The sequence below is a fragment of the Colius striatus genome, chromosome 5 (assembly GCF_028858725.1).
Source record: "Colius striatus isolate bColStr4 chromosome 5, bColStr4.1.hap1, whole genome shotgun sequence".
NCBI lineage: Eukaryota > Metazoa > Chordata > Aves > Coliiformes > Coliidae > Colius > Colius striatus.
This window is the reverse complement of record NC_084763.1, coordinates 11715628-11731478: the sequence shown is the minus strand read 5'-3', so window position 1 is coordinate 11731478 and position 15851 is coordinate 11715628. Positions and strand designations below refer to the sequence as shown.

Below are 15851 nucleotides of genomic sequence, written 5' to 3'. Positions count from 1 at the left end.
AGAAAATCCCCAACTACTTTGTGGTCTGTGGAGACGTTATCTGATCATTCAGTGATGTACTTGTGGTTTGTAAAAATGGGGACCCTGAAGATCATCAAGAGCCTAAGTCTCTTCCCTTGGGCCTTTTTACTCAGCTGACACTTACTGAAAACCCACCAGCAATACACTCTCCAGAGCAGCAATCATTAACTCATTCAAAGTCACAGGCACAAAGGTCTAGGGTTAGCAACTATTAATTAGTGTAATTATTCCCAGGATGACAATTACCAGCTGCAGGATCCACTTAACATCTATTCTCAAAACTTGTCTTTCTGCAATGCTAATGTTTCTAATAGGTTCATTTACCACCATTTACTGATTACATTCACTATGGTATATTGTTTCAGATGGACAGGATGGAAAGCCAATACCTAATATTGACCTTTACAGTATCCTGTGATTAGAAAGGCTGCACCATTAGCCACATCATTATATTGAAAAACATATATATTGTTTATGATAGATTTGTGATATTTCTTCTCTTTCAAATGTGCTCACAAAATTATTTTCCTGGAGAAATAAGGCTGTGTGTTTCAAACTATATTCTTCAATAAGGCACTCGTGCAAGCTAATGCACTGTATACCTTAGTTGTACTAATAGTGATATGTACATGGCTCAAGAAATAACTACAAGAAGAGGTACAAGCTTATGGTCGGTGTTTGTTCAGCAGTGTCCAAATCTTGCATGGTGCTGAGCCATAGAATGATAGAATCATAGAATCGTTTCAGCTGAAAGAGATCTTTAAGATCATTGAGTCCAGCCTTTGTCCTAGCCCTATCAACCACTAGACCATTTCCCTAAGTACACGTTGAAACCCTGTACAGTTCAAAGAAAATAAAATGCTTGACATGCACATAAATCAGATCTATGTATTTCCTAAAGGACCAGAGAAAAAGAAATAGCATAAGTGTAGCTTCACCTGCTCAGGGAATCTAACACGCTTCACCTGTGAACAGGAAGATAAGATGTCCACAACAAACAAGACTTTGTTAGAATATCAAACTAATTTATTTAATAACAGAAGGAAGTAGGCCTTTGATGGGAAGATCTTTCTCCCGATTTTGAAATTTGAAAGCACTTTAAGTCCATGATGGGACTAATTTTGCCAAATTCTTTAATAGAGCCTACCAATTCCAAAGAAAATTAAACTGCCAAATCAGAGCCCTACATCTCAAAATGCATAAACTATGATAAAGCAGAAGTTGTCATTCATGGAGACTACAGAAGGAGGAAGATTATCTGTTAGAAGGTAGAACAAGAGTTCTTCTTTTCAGCACCAACAAAGTCAGGATTATTGAAATGGGAGTTTTTCTAATACAAAAGCAGGGAGTATGGCACCACATTGTTCTGACATGTTCTTCTTCCTTCATCCTCCAAGAAGCTGACAGCAAGAGCAATCAGGGATGTTGTACGGTGAACATCAGTGTTCAAAGGGGACAGAGGAACAGAAGTATGGCAGTATGTTTTCTGGGGAAACTTTAACTCCTTACTCTTACTATGCTGATGAATCACAAATCAAAAGAGAACATATCTTTAAAACCGTGTAAATAAACTGTTTCAGAGTGGTAAAATGCTATTTTAGCCTCTATTTTAAAGGGTCTCCTGGACAGTGCCTCAACTATTCAGGAGTAAGCAGAAGCAGTCGTGTTGCTTTTAAATGTGCTGCTAGATTGTGTTTGTGAGCATTTGATGTTCTTCTTTAATAACCTCAAGTAAAAGGCTGAATGAATTCAACAACAGTAGCTGAAAAAAAGTGCAATGAGTCATATTATAGGAAAATGGAGAAAAGGATACAGGACTCTCCACTGAACACAATCCTATATTGTAGGCAATCTGTGATAACACCCTTTTCATTTCAGTTCAGTCCCATAAAATTACCACTAACATTACAACTCATGCAGAACACAGATAAATGTAAAAATGTCACAGAATTCTTCCAGATGGGACTTTTAGTTCCACTAGATCACCATCTACTTTTTTACTTGTCTAATATTTCATTACAACCTTCCATAAGTTAATTTTCTTTCCACTGACCATGTAAATCACAAATCAATTTTCATTTAAAATGCCTGACTACAGATTGCTCCTGAAAGCTCAAAGCATATGCTTCACTGAGCTCTCCAACATTCTTAATGCACATTAGAAAAATGTTGTGGTTTTTTAAAAATCTTTTTAAAGGAATTAATTTTACATTAAAGTCTGGCATGAAACCCAAGTAGTGGTATTCCTCCCTCTCTGGCCCCTCACCTCTAAAAAGCAGGTACATTTTTGAAATGTAAGTGTACGTAGAGCTAAAAGTCTTCCAGAACAGTGACATTTGTTTCTAAACCAAAAATTCAGGCAAAAAATACAAACTGCTTTAGATTTGCAGAAAGCAGACATGATTACTTAATCCCAAACCCCTACTGCAATTATGTACTTCTCTGGGGAAAGAACACGGAAAAGGGAGAAAAGGAGGAAAACTGTTTACAGTTCAGCCATTGGCTATGCTGTATTTGAACTATTCTTTTTGTCTTATTCTAACAGAACCTTTGTATGGGCTAAAATAAGTGACTGAATATTGCTAACTGCTTACAAAAGTAGCCACCTTAAAACCAATGGGATATGCCTGTGAGACAAGCAGGATTCAGCCTTTAAACAATCCTAAGAAATATTTTGTAGGAATGCCTGGAAAATATTCTGAAACCATATTCTCTGAAATGTTCTTTTCTTATGTTAAATGTAGTGCTGTACCCCATACAAATTTGTCAGCGTACATTTGGCAGACTGGGCAATGAGGTTTCTATGGAATGCTTTGCAATTGTTCTGCTGAGAAACACAGGGCAGTCACTTCCCTGCTCTGTGCCTTAGTTTCCCAGTTAGTAAATAGGAGATCACTAAAATGACCCTTCTTCGTATTAAACAGGACCACTGAAATCCCTCAGCTGACACACAAATACGGGTTTGCTGAAACAGTAAGAGGCAGGAATGATCACGTAGTCAATGAGCTCTTTTTATAGGTATACAATGTTTCCTCACACCAGGAATTCACATGCTGTTTAATCTCAGATTGTTTTCACACGTTCCTGGTACTTGAGAAGCTCAGCATCAAACCTTGAGGGATAAAGAATCCAATGGAGCAACCTGGTGTTGTGGGAGAAGGAAGGGTTGTACTTATTCTTGGAACATGAGGGAATTGTAACCCTTTCTAATGATGTGACCCCAGATCACTAAAGTCTAACGAACTGATTAAGTGCAAAGGGAGAGAGACACATGTGTCCTCTAAGTCTCTTTCTTCATCTGAACCCAACTGTATGTTTTCCCTTCATTCGCTTTTCCTCTGCTTAAGTGGCATACCTGTATTTACCATGTCTCACCACCTCTAGGATTGTCCTTCCATCTCTGAAGTTCACTTCTGTGTTGTTTTGCACCACTCCATCACAGCTCTCAGTAAGACAGTACAGCTTTGAAGCCCAAGTTCTTGAAGCACTCTGACACCGGGTTTCTAGCTTGGGGGTGATGGAGAGGGTGTCAGTTTAAATAAGGCTGAGTGCTCATGACAATTGAAAGTAGTTCTATGTTAAGTGGGGCTCTTTCTCATAATGCAATATGTCAGTGCTGACCACTGAAATGGGGGCAGGGAAAGGCTCTTGAGCAGTCTCTGTAAATAGGGTCTTGCCAAACCATTTGCAGGTTATAGTCAGCCAAACCTTGAGGGTCTTCACATAGGATTTTTTAAAACCCAAACTCTCAAATGTCAAAGGAGCCTCAAGCATCACATCTAATGTGAAACTGCCTCACTAAAACCAAGGGTTGAGGCCCCCCGGATTTGGCTCTGTGCTGGAATATCACAATCACCACTAAGAGCTGACCACTTACTTACAATGATGTGGAATCACTTCAGATATGAAGAGGTGTGGGAAAAATGTTTACTTTGCTTCCTGCTTTAGAGAAAACCCATAATCTAAAAAGGAAGCTATTTACAACAGAGAAGACTAAAAAAGCACCTTTATTGATAGTCACTGGAATCTTTCTTCATTTGCATGAAGACAACCTATCGGGTCTTCTAATAAGACTTTTAAAGTTATTTACTTCATCTTTAACTAATTAAACAAGTAGTTGAATGGGTTGTCTGACCAATCAGAAAAAAAGGCCCAGAAAAATATTCAACACGGGAGATGCTTGCGAGATGGTTCAGTTGAGTGACTAACTTGCTTTTTTTCTCTTTTCCAGTTGCTAAGGGCTAAAATGCTGTGCTTTACAGGTTTTACCTTACTTATCTTTTAATTTCTCCACTCATATTTTTTTAGTGGCTTTTTGTTCCACCAGCAATTGGCAAATGCCTCTAATGATCAAGAGGTGAGCCACCAAAGAGGAATCCCACTTAGGATGGCCAGAAAGCACGCTAGAAGGTTCATCATCTTTCCATTAACTAGATCTTCTACTTTTTCATGTTGCTTTATGAAGTTCTTCTCAGGAGAATTTTCTATTCCATTTCTATTTCTATTCTACTGGGTAGAGGCTCCTGGATGAGGGAGCTAGCTAAAGTTTAAAAGTAGAAGTACATGCACATGTTCCTAGGTACAAATGGAGATGTGAAAAAGAAAATATCTGAAGGTACGTTAGAAGAAAAGGAAAGCAAAGGCTTCTCACAAAACCGATTCACTCTCCTGAAAGTCTTCTCTACCACACATGTTTTCACATAATTCTGAGTACTTGATGAGGAAACTAATATCCCTACAGAAAATGTAATGCTGGGGAAGTCTATGTTTCCACTGTGACTCACACACTAGTAAACACAGATGAGGACTTCAGATTTGATTATCTATGTGCCCATTTGAATGCCTATCAATAGATTTATACACACAAAACATTCAAGTGTTCCATTTTTAGCATTTTGTCTACAATTACTAAACAGAACATTATAGCTGCTGGTGGCTAAAATCAGAGCTGCCAAGTAAAATTTCCCTCCACAGGTGCTGACGGAAGAGAGTTATTTTTTACGTAAGATACGTAACCCTGCAACCTGGGCACTCAGTGCTCTAACAGAAGCCTCTACCCAAAAAACACTGCTCTGAATCATCAGCAAGGAGTATTCGTTTCTATTGCATGTACATCAGGCACCAATTACTTCTCCCTGAAGCACTAATGCAGGTTTAAGGTTACGTTAACATGATCATTTAAGGTACAATAGGTATCACTAGTTGAAGGCAGTTTGTTCTGAATCTCTTTCTTTCCCTCTAGTTTCATTTCAAGGTTTTTTGCTTTGGATTATATTTACCCTGGATTCCTGCACTGAATATGTGGGTCTTGAAGGTGTCCAAAAGGCTACCTGTTGGTTTGAGCCTTTTTATCTCCACTTGGGTCTGGAATGCAGTTGGATGCATCTGGGTTGGAATTTCTAGTTTAGTTTCCTTTAACAGAAATCTGACCTGCACACATTAAACTAACATGAGGTAAATGGTGAAAACCAAGGGATTCATTTCAAGTTTGCTCTACAACTCTAAACTAAAATACTTCAGTAGATGTGCAGACTGCTATTCAGTGAGAATGTTTTATGAACAACAGCTTACCTCCTGACTTCCTACACCACTTCAATGAAAAAAAGTGAGTGTCAGGAGGCTGGGACATCCCTTTTTTCTATAGTAGCTAGCAACAGGACAACGGATAATGGGATGAAGCTGGAACAAAAAAAGTTCCATTTAGATATAAGAAAAAACTATTTCCCTGTTGAGGTGAGGGAGCCCTGGCACAGGCTGCCAGAGGGGCTGTGGAGGCTTCTTCATTGGAGGTCTTCAAGACCCGCCTGGACATGTTCCTATGCGACCTGATCTAGGTGACCCTGCTTCTGCAGGGGGGTTGGACTAGCTGATCTCTAAAGGTCTCTTCTAACCCCTACCATTCTGTGATTCTATGATTCTATGAAAATGCTTCCCTTATTAATACGAGTAAGTTCAGCTTTCTCTGCCTCAGTTTCTAATGCCCACCATGCTATTTATGAAATGATCAGATCAGGAGACAGAATACAAGCAGAATGTGACTGTGTAAAAATCGGTCTGTATTGGATATCTCATCCCATTCTGTTATTTACTTTTCTCTAAGTAAGATAATTATATTTGTATAGGTATAAGTATAGATATAGATTAGATGTTACATTACAAAGCCACAAGGGTTCCTGATCTTGTTAACATGATGGTTGTCATAGTTTGTTTTGTTTTGCATGAGCAAGAGCTCATTACTGAGAACCCTTGTCATTCACATCGACTTGTGTCTTCTTAATGGAGCATTTCTGAAATGAATGGCAGGACATATACACTTCAATTCAAACTGTACCTTTGAGTCTTGCACCAACTGAAGTCAATGGGGCTTCAGGACAAAGGAAGCTTTACAGTTTGTGTTTTTACAGTCACACCCCGGTCTCTTGTGCTTTTAAGGAAGGCCAATAGTGATTTTTCAAGTCATTTTGCTCTCAGGCAGTATTTCAGTCGATCTATTTGGCTACTTCCTGTACTAGGTTACTTGCACGTTAACACTCTCCTAAGCTCAAAAGATGCTATAGTTCTTTGTACTTCTGGAAGTACAGTAGGATACCATGATGCAAATATAGAAGGCTTACCCTGTCTCAGCCAGAATGGGTATAGCTTGCTGTGCAGAAGAGGTGAACTAAAAACAAGTCTCACTGCTGGGGAGGGTAATAGCAGCACTGCTTTTGCATCAGTCCCCTGCCAGGCAATCCATAGACTGACACTGATGGTTGCTCTGGAGGGAGTCACTTACCCTCCAAGCTAGAGGTAAGATGCCAGATAAGCAGTAGCCTGTAAAAAGGGATTAAAAGAAGAGAGAAAACCAGGGGGAAAGATTAAGATAATTTACCCTTGTATATTGTAGCCCTCGTAAATCCCATTGTCAGTATCTATTGTTCAAGTACCTGACAAACTTCTGTTTCTAGCCTCTCCATAAAAGCCTCTATTGTATGGAAAGTTGTGTACCTTTCATGGTTTTATAATAAACTGGAAGTGAGTAACAGTGTGATATCAAAGGAAATAAAACTCCAGTTGCTATTGCTGCTGGGGTTGCCTTCTGAATGTGGCTTATACAATATTTCATCTGTGCTGACACCTTTCACTCTCAATTATTTGGCTGCTGTCAAAACAAATCAATCATATTATAGCACTGTGTCTTCATGTTACCACTCCACTGCAAGTTAGCTGCATTAGCTTTGAAATATATGGAAGTATAAAATTTATCTCTATTATTTATTTAATACTACTTTCTCCCTTGTGAATTATCTCACAAACATAGCAAACTCAAATTATCTGATGTCAGGCGTTGAATATGTATAAATACCTCTAAGAAACTTTAAAATAATGACACTCATGGGAACATAAATGCATGAAGATCCACTTGAAAAGTCTTACACTTAACAACCAATGATATTCTGACAAAAGGAACAAATAGTATATGTTTTTAATTTTGGTTGCCACTGGCCAAGGTGCTCAGATTAGATAAATGTAATTTCATAAGACATAACTTTGAACTACCACTGCTGCTACAGCAGAGTAAAACAAAGATTTAAACAACTGATTTTGGTACCAGTAAAATGAACAGGGAAAAAAAAAAAAAAAAAAAGATGGGACTGAATATTTTTTAAAGATGCTACAGTGCTGGGAGGGGAACATGTTTCTCTGCAGTTCATGAGCATTGATTAGGGAAGGAAAAAGCCAAAATCTTGAACAGAGAATCTGAAAGTGATTGCTCTTTTCAGATGGCTAGACTTTGAGTTCTCAGAGAAGGTATCGAAAATTTGTTCTTGACAGATTTTATCTTTTTAAAAATAAACAAAATGAAAGAAACAACTTCCAGGAGGCTGATAAGTAAATTTCCTGAAAATGTATTAGTCGCATTTCCTTGCTTTTTAGACAGGATTCATGTCCTGCTACTAAAATACAGAAGTCCAATATACTGGGAAAATTACAATGGGTTTATCACCTCCAAATGTTTAACTCTGCTTCATTTATTACTGCTGATGTAATGGGAAATCAGCTACACAGTACAAAATACATTCAGGACTGCTTGTGTTTTGAATAACTTTTAAAAAACAAGCTGAAATATAAAGGATGGACAGAAACAGCACTGTATGAGGAAAAGGAGAAGAGGCTCTAATGGAATCTGAGAAACAGAAAGGGAAAGATATTCAAGGATCAGATTGTGTAAATCCAAAGTGCCAGCATTGACTTGAATAAGACTAATCATAGAAGTATGATGAGAACCTTGTCTTTCTGCTGAAAATTTACTTTTCACATTGCTTAATTTATCATAACAAAACACAACAAAGTGAAAGAGTCTGTAAGATTCATCAAATCTACATCTGGTAAAGTTTAAAAGCAATATTCATCTAACAATAAAGTAGCAGGAGACCTTACAGCAGACAATAATCCAAGAACCCATATTGTGTTGGATCTTATTAACCTTGGTAGAAACTCCCAATCCTTCTAAGGTCACTATAAGTCCCAAATAAGGAAAATTCACCTTGCTATTGCAGCTATTGAATAAGAGCCTAGCCTCTTTTAGGTCTATGCACCAGAACAAGACTTTAGAATTTACGACATCTTGCTAAGATCTAACTGTGTTTCAGGAGCTCAAAGGATATAATGGTAGTGACTTTAGGTCACTTTGTAGGAAAACACAGTGCTAACTATCCACACATTCATTTACAGGTGGGAAGAGAGGTGCAGAGAACATGCATGAACTATCTCCTGTTACATGGCACAGCTAGGGTGGAGCGCAGAGCAGGGCACAGATCTGTGCTCTCTGCTACATGTGTCAGAGCAATAGGTTTGTAAAGTCAAAACACTCAAGGAATGAAAGCAGCTTCAGAGACTAGCAGCAAAATGAGACTGAGGCCTGAAGATTTCCATGAGTGCAGATTTCTACTCAAAGGACACAAAATTCTGTAGAGGTCTGGGGACAAGAAAACTCAAACAAGTTTTACTATTATTGTTTCTGGTGTCACCAGAAAGGTCCTGTCAGACTTTTTTTCCCAAGCACACATCAAAAAAAAAAAAAAAAAAAGAAAGAGAAACAAATACTGTAAAATGTTTCAAGATGTAGAAAGTTTATAATGTTAATAACAAAGCCATAAGATACATTCAGAACATTCCATGACAATTTAAGAAATAAAAAAACCCTCAAGAGATCTCCATTAAAAGAGGAGGTGTATGGTACTGTGGTACAGAACAACACAGACTCTTTAAAGAAATTTCATTTAGAAAATTGTCTCCCAGGCAGTTAACTTGTATGTTCCGTGCATTCAAAATTCACACTATGAAAAATGCCCATAAACCCAGATGGTCAATAAAGACTTTGTTGTTTTTATGAGTCCCTAAATATATATGTGCTTGATTAGAATCTCACTGGTCTATCAGGAACACAAGTTTATATCCAGGGAGCTTTTAAAACATGAATCATAGGGATTTTATTAATACAAACACCATGGAAAAACAAAGGAAATTAAACCAGCAAAGACTATAAATGTCTGACTTACATCTAGTAAAGCAAGGAAATTAACAGTGAAGGCTGCAAATCCTGGTAATCCTTCAACAACTAACTCTATTTCAGTAAAGAGTCTTGGAACAGCATATGACTAGTATCTGCATATACCATATAGATATGTCTATCTATTTGCATGTGATCTAGATGCACTCACCTATTTGCATGTGATCTACCAGTGCATGGTAGCATGTATGCTACAATGAGCAACACAGTGGCAAACACTAGCTAGGATTTTCACTTGCATTTGAAATTTCTTGGCTTTTGTAAGATTACAGTAAGTTAAGTGCTTCACATTATTGGAATGAGTTTTCTCTACATTAATTTAAATTGTCACGGTCTAAATTCGAGAAGAAGATTAAAGGCTCCTGGAAACAGGTGCAAAGATATACTTTAAAAGCAGCATTAAAATGCATCCATGTTCTGGTTGACAGGAATTTCATTTATAATCCTGCACACAGAATATTCCTGCCAGGAGCAGTATGAGTCTGAGTCAGGGCTGAATAAAGGGGGTACACTCCAGAAATGCCCAAGTCTTGCCTACCAGTTACAACTCCTAGTCTAGCGGTCATGTCTGCTTAGAGGGTAGTTAACCAACAGATTTTTAGTGGAAACTTTGTAGAGCTGCAGACTACTTCTGTCTTTCCTGTATCTTGGCATACAACTCTGGAAACTTAGCCTCTGCCAAGACTTGACCCGCAAAGTTTAAGTAGGTGTGAACACTTTGATTTCAGAATTAATTTCATTTATGCCACAACATCACGCCTCACTGATGTTGTTCCATAACTATCAGAAGCAAAAAAACAAGCATGTCTGAGGTTTGTTTTCGGTGGAGGTCAACAACAGAGCACACAGGCATTGAGATTATTGCATTTTAATGCCTCTGATAGTAGGCCTTTAACTTATGGGGCAGAAAATCCAAACAACAAATAGCTAACACACTGGGAGTGATCAATAAACAACTAGTAACTAATAAAGCCCTGAACCTTTCGCATTCTCTCTGTGAAGGCAATTTGCCACTGAACAAGATGAGCAATTAACATGGGGCCACAGCATTCCCATAAGAGAAACCTTGTATGGCGGGGAAAAAAACAAATAAACAAAAGCCCAGCCTAGTAAGGTTCTTTCTGTACTACCTTCACAAAAGCAGTTCTTGCTCGTTCTCCCAAAAGCAAACGTTAGGCTTCCCAAACAGTACATTTCCTACAAAACCTAACGTCTACCCCATCTTTAGGGTCTCTACTTTTACTTCAGTTCCCCTACAATACAGTTTGGATGGGATACAGCTGTTAGCCCAAGGAAACCTGCTGTGGTGGCTACTAATCTGTAGGTGCTCTGTGCAGGTCACAATGTGCTTAAGGAAGCACAAGTTACTCCTATTTCTTTCCATATGCTAAAGTAGGGAGGTTAGTCTTAGGAAGTGTCTAACCCCTTCTTCGGGTGAGCCCTTCACAGTGAGTGCATTACGTGCAGCATTTGTACAGTGAGAGGAGAGGTATATTTGGTTTGAGGGCTTCACACAAATTGCTAGCGAGTGCAGTTCCTTTTCTTGGTTCTTGTCATTCTTGTTCTGGTTATGTTAGTACACTGCAGAAGTACCTGGGAATACACTATTCCTCTAAGTGAAACATCATTTTGATTATTACTGACATTGGTGCTCATTAAAATACATAAGTGAAACACTGCCTTTCTGTAGACTCTGAAAGCTATTTCATGTTACTTGAAGGAGAATACAAATGAATAGGGACTGCATCACTTTAGTTAAAAGGGGAAAATGTTCTAAAAAACTGGAATTTGGACTCTAGATCAGTAAGCATTTGAGGTTTGTAGTTTACTTTTCTGTCTCTTTTTTGTTTTTCATCTCTCTCTGATTTGTGATTTTTAAGGTGTGTGTACATGGAGGAATAGAGACAGAGCATGTTTACTTTGTCTGTTTCACAATTAATGATACAAATCTATGTTCAGATGAAACAAGATCTAATAAATGTAAACAATACTTTCCCCCCTTTTTGTTACCATTGTCTTTACCCAACATTCATTTTGACTGATCTCCACATAAAAAAAGCCTTTTAATTTTTTTTTTTTACCATCGTCTATGTCATTGTTACCCATATCAGTGCATTTTAATGGCTGTCTCCTAGCTCTCAAGATGTTTAATACATTTCCACTTCCATTGTATTGTAGCTAAAATATGACCTGCCACCGTTTAAATAACGTAATTTAATGATTTCACATTTTCAGCCATGCAGGGTTTCCTTTCAGCACTGAAGGCACACGGATTTGGGGAGATAGTTTGTTCTCATTTCTTTCAGAAGTCAAGATCGAGAAACTCTGACTTGGAAATAAATTATTGACATCTACTTTATGAACAGTACAATGTGGAGTGGAAACAAAATATACAAAGGTTCAGTGCCATGAGTCTAGATTCTCCAACTTGTTGATTTCTTTCAAGGTTCAAGTGTCATACAAGTGGAGACATCCAAAATACTGTGATACCATTGCTATAGGATGTAATGTATTTGGGCCAACCTGTTACAGGGGGGCTCCCGTATTGTTATCCATGGTGCATGACTGGACAGCAGTGAGCTGGTAAGCAGACCTGTGTTAGATTCTTCTCATTTCAAACATATATACTATACTGAAAAGACAGCTAAAATACACTAACTTGTTACCTAAAACTGCTTAGGATATCATGGAATAAGTGAACAAAACTAGAGGATAGCGTTTAGGAACTCTCAGCACTGGAATATCTTCCCATTTCTCAATGATTTCAACATGGAAATAACAGGGTTAAAAATCATGTTAAGAATAAACTCAGTCCCCTCAAGAGGTATCTTACTGTTCAGATATACAGAAATCTTACTTTCAGACATAAAAAAACAGATGTGCTTAGGGAGAGAATGTCTTTCCATGAATATCAGCTCTCAGGCATTGCTGGGTGCGCTGAGATTAATGTAGTCCTTTGGAGAGACTCTCGAGAAGGGAAACTCGAATGAAAAAAAAACCCCAAGAACACATTCCTCCCAAAACTTAGACTAGTTTGACCTGGCAAAGGAGATGTAGAAACTGAAATTGCTCAGCCCAAGAGAAAAGTTTCTTGAAGATGGAAAGTTGAGTACTGATGAACACCAGTTTGGATGATAACAGGAAAGCTGACAGTTTTCTGCATTAAGTCTTTAAGGACAAGAAGCAGTTAGACTAAAATCAACACAAAGGCAACATGCTGTCTTGCAGGGTACCTGCCTCACTCTTTCTCTTCTCACAACCTCACTATTGCTACTGTGATGCCTCCAAAATTTTTGGTGGTTAGAAAAGCATGGCTGTGTCCCAGCTGTATTTCAAAGAAATGGTGAAGGGAAAACAGGTATGTAAATTTCTCGAGACAAGAGCTTTCTTGGATGGTTTTAAAACTCTTATCTTTAGTGCTACTAGTGGATTACAGTAAAAAATTGCAGTTGTTGATTTTATTGTTTTCTTCAAAGCACTGTTTGTGGAAAGCCAAAGTTCCATGGGTGAATCTGTGTCATGTTCAGGGATTTCTGATTACTACAAAGCAGATGGGTCTATTCTGCCACCAATCCTCTAACATCTCAGTAAATTGTATTCTTTGCATATTCCTTGTGCATATGAAATTCGCTCAATAGCAGCCAGGGAAAACATATTTTTCTAAGTCTCACAAAAAGAATTGACACATATACCTTCCTTCTGTTCACACAGACTTTGCTTAGGAAACAGATATGGCATAGCAGTGTGTATGGCAAATGGCATACTGTAATGAACTGAAAAGAATCAGGTATATATGAAGAAAAGTAGTTTAGAAAGAGATAAATAACATTTGGGGGGAAAAAGAGTTATTTATAAGTAACTGACAACTGAAGAATAGGTAATTTCACTGAATGTTATACTGCATAATTTCCATATCATTAATCGCTCCATTTTACCAAACTCTGGAATTTTTAAAAACACTCTTGTTTTCTCTTGTTTTAAATATAAGTTAAATACTTAACATATTTCCTCTAGGATACTTGTCACTGAATGTTCCTTTCTCTTTCCACAAGCAAGGGGTTTTGTTGTTTTATCCAGCCACCCTGAGGTCTCATACTTATTACTTTATACCTGATCTGAAAATCCCCGAGAAAAAAGAAACAGTTAAATGTATGTATATGTGGGTCACACAAAAGGTAGTGGGATTACTCCCTTGATCAGTGTTTGATGTGATTCAAAGTGCTCTGTTAGATCAGAACTATTTTGAATTCATACAGTATTCACAAAGCCTTTAGGGTACCTTTTGAGTTACCTTGTTGGGGTAGTTTGGGATGAAGAAGTTTAGAAGTTTACTGGTGAGAGAAGAAAAAGAAGACATGGACATCTGTGCTTTGTTGCACTGGAAATTCAGGGACAGCAGGCATGACAACAACAGGAGTAATAAGACAGGTTAGAGAACAGGATGAAAACATGTCCCCCAGTTGTCTAGGCTGACTGTGCCACAGTGACTTTTAAGAGATGGAAATTGATTAATGTGGTCTGATTTTTGCCTCGAGGGCAGGAATCATCAGAACTGTGTAAGTATGGGCTTCTACAAGTATAGCTATAAAAGTGCTGGCTACAAAACAGAACACACAGTCCTTCAAATAATCACAAAGAAACAGAGACCAGAAGTTAATCAGGTTCAATGGAACTGATGATACACACAGCTAAAGATGCTCTCTAGAAACACAGCACTCTCACCTGACTCCTACCTCCACCCACACATATAGTAAGCTACATAGGAAGAAAGAGAGTTTAAAACTGTGATAGCTGTTAAGAGCTATTGTGACCACCTTACTCCATCTCCTCATGTATCAGTTTCACTTCCAAATAATGAGGGCAGTGGCATTTGCTTAGAGGATGGGGAAGGAAGGGTAAAGATGATGACAAACAGCAATGCAACTAAGTGAATTCGTGGGTTCTGCTCCTTTCAGCTAGTTTGTGGAAGTTGTGATTGCGTCCACAGAGAGAGAATTGCATCTGATACTCCAGCAAGTCCCTATTTGATCCCATGCTTCTATCTACCAGTAAAGATTAGAGAGGAAACCTTTTCATCTGGTAAGGTCATTGCTTGCAAAATTTATTTGTCAGCAGAGTTACACCTTTTAGCTAGCAATTAGACACCCATGGCTAAACTAAAGAGCAAAGGTTGCCCGGCTTAATCCTTACCCTCCAGCTGTGGAACAGGGGGTGAATAAATGACGTAAGAACTACACGAGCTTATGTTTATTTATAATACTACATGCCCAGCAACTACAACCTGGAGCACTCCAGAGTGGAAGGATACATTTTTATAATGCCTGTTTCTTCATTAAGATTTCATCATCCACCTACGCTAGAAAGCCACTTCCCCTTCACTTTGTTATATCTGCTTTTACCCGTTCCTGTTCTTGCATTATTTTTTTAATCTCCAGTTCCCTACTTTACATGCACTCTCAAATTTTAAACAAGTAAAATTTGTGCATTAGTGTGTCTTTTTCATCTATGATTTATGAATGACAGGTTCTTCGGTGCAGCTTAATGGTATGAGAGAGACATTATTTTAAACATTAAAGTGAAAACCATTTACAGCTATGATAAGAGAGGTCTGTTGACATTAAACTTTAAAACATGCACAAGGTAAAGGCAAGTAGCTGCTCCAACAGGTGAGAGTACTATGCATGCAGTTTGTAAGGGAGTTTGTTCAACACATGACCTGTCTCTTCCTTTTCTCTGTTTCACAACCTGTAGGATTTGGTGCTTCAAACAATTCATCTGGTAATCAGCAGCCACCGGAGTTTAATGACTAAAAAGTACTGGAGGTACAGTGCAGAGAATTTATACAAAAACACTACCATTCCACTTGAAGAAAACTTTTCCTCCCATTTACATCAGCAAGAAATAGAAACAAAGTAAGAAACTGAAAGAGCTAAAGCTTTATTTTGACACTTCTGGCTCACAATGTTATCACTTTCAGACTAGACAGTCACTTGCTTAACATCCTCTTCTATCAAAACTATACAATACTATTGTAAGATACTGGCTAATACTTATCTTGCTATACTTGGTTCAGTTCTGTTCAGCAGTAATTGCTTTCTGAGAAATAATCAACATAATTAGGAGTAGTAAATAACTAAATCTGTATTTTTCATCATATATGTTTGACTACTACGGCAGAGAATACTAGGGAAGAACAGGGATCTTACAGAACTACTTTACAGTCTCTTTTTATACCACAGGGAGAATGTAGCAGGTATCTTAGGGCAGAACTGTTGCA

General features: G+C 38.0%; 1 protein-coding gene across 3 annotated transcripts in view; it reads right to left on the bottom strand.

Annotated features, from left to right (window-relative positions):
- The window catches only part of POU6F2 (POU class 6 homeobox 2), a 322297-nt gene that overhangs the window by 172453 nt on the left and 133993 nt on the right, over positions 1–15851 (bottom strand). The window lies entirely within an intron of this gene.